At 37.2% G+C, this 1,764-nt stretch overlaps 1 non-coding gene across 1 annotated transcript; it reads left to right on the top strand.

Annotated features, from left to right (window-relative positions):
* The first annotated feature begins 783 nt into the window (after positions 1 to 783).
* Positions 784 to 890, top strand: LOC120106002. The gene has a single exon (XR_005508251.1). It is a non-coding gene; the product is annotated as a small nucleolar RNA R71 (small nucleolar RNA).
* Positions 891 to 1,764: the final 874 nt, after the last annotated feature.

Genomic DNA, 1,764 nt, shown 5'->3' with positions numbered 1-1,764 from the left:
GACTTAACTTGTTCAAATTTAGGTTGGGATGAACTTGCTTCATGGACCTCATGTTGACCCTTTGGGTTAGATTGAGGTTGGGCTGGAAATGTCCCTTTTTCCCTAACATTGAGTTGAGCCTCAATTCTACCTACAGAATTTTTAAGTTCTTGAAGTGACTGCATGGTATTCTGATTTATCTGGGTCTGCCCTTGCATGAATGCTTGCAAAGTATCCTCAAGAGATCTCTTATGGGGTGGCACATAGGGTATGGAATTCCCTTGAGATTCATTGGCAGTGGGTCCATGTCTCCAACTAAAATTAGGATGGTTTCGCCAACTAGGATTATATGTTTCAGGAAATGGTCTCTTATAAGCATTTGTGAAATTCGCTTGATCATGCAACACTTCTTGGAAGGCGGGGATTGTAGGACAATCCTTGGTTAAGTGTGCATTACTCTCACAGATTTCACAAATACTTTCATCTATAGTAGGTGTCTTTCGTGTATTGGCTCTGCTTAATTCAATGGCTTCAACCTTCCTAGTTAGATTAGCAATCTTTAAATTTACATCATTTTCTTCTTTAACATGATACATTCCTCCTTTAGTATTAGTCGATTTTTGAGGTTTCTCGTTCTTATCTGTTGTATCCCAGGCCTGTGCATTTTCTGCCAACAGATCAAAATAGTCCCAGGCTTCCTCTGGTTCCTTATTCATAAATTCACCATTACACATCATTTCCACAAATTGTCTCATATTGGAGGTCAAACCATCATAAAAGAAACTGATGATTCTCCAAATTTCGTATCCATGATGTGGGCAAGCAAGGAGAAGGTCCTTAAATCTTTCCCAACACTGAAAAAATGTTTCTCCATCTTTTTGTGCAAAGTTCATGATATTTCTTCTAAGTGTGTTTGTTTTATGTGTTGGGAAGAATTTCTTTAAAAATTCTCTTGTCATTTCTTGCCAGGTAGCTATGGTCCTAGGCCTTAAGGAGTGTAACCATGGCTTAGCTTTTTCCTTTAAAGAAAAAGGAAATAACTTAAGCTTAACTACCTCTTCAGTGACATCATTGAAATGAAGTGTTGAACATACTTCATCAAATTCTTTCAGATGCAAATAGGGACTTTCAGAATCAAGTCCGTGAAACTTTGGAAGTAATTGGATTATTCCTGGTTTCATGTCAAAAGCTCCCGCAGCAATAGGAATAACCATACAGGATGGGGTACTGGTCCTAGCGGGTTGTAGATAATCACGAAGCGTTCTAATAGGTAAGTCATCCTGAAATTCATTATCTCCCTGATTACTACCATTATCTTCCATTTGATTATTTGAATTTTGAATAATTAAATTTTTATCTTTTGATTCAACTCGAAATAATCTATTCGTTTTATCTCTTTGCCACAACCGCATATACTAAGTTTTTTTTTTATTATTTTTTTATTTTATTTTATTATTATTATTAATTTTTTTTTTTACACAAACACCCTAATACAGCAAAACAAAAGTTTAATTAAAACATGCATCACCCAACAATTTCTAAGGTTTTCCTAAAAATTCTAGACAGCTCCTAACTGGGTTGAAGAGTACACTTAAGCCTCCAATCCGGTCTAATAACCTAGTCGACCAGGTAAGCTCCCAGGTAAGTGGAGGGGTCACGATGCGTATAGCAAAGGTCCCACTTAAAACCCACTTTCCTCGAACAGAAACTGTCTCCCTTTAATCACTTAAAGGGACAAAGCTTGCCTAGACATCGACCGGGGTCATAGAGCGAAATTGGTGCAAC

This window comes from Phoenix dactylifera, unplaced genomic scaffold (assembly GCF_009389715.1).
Source record: "Phoenix dactylifera cultivar Barhee BC4 unplaced genomic scaffold, palm_55x_up_171113_PBpolish2nd_filt_p 000425F, whole genome shotgun sequence".
In the NCBI taxonomy this organism is placed as follows: Eukaryota; Viridiplantae; Streptophyta; class Magnoliopsida; order Arecales; family Arecaceae; genus Phoenix; species Phoenix dactylifera.
This window is presented reverse-complemented; position numbering and strand designations above follow the sequence as displayed.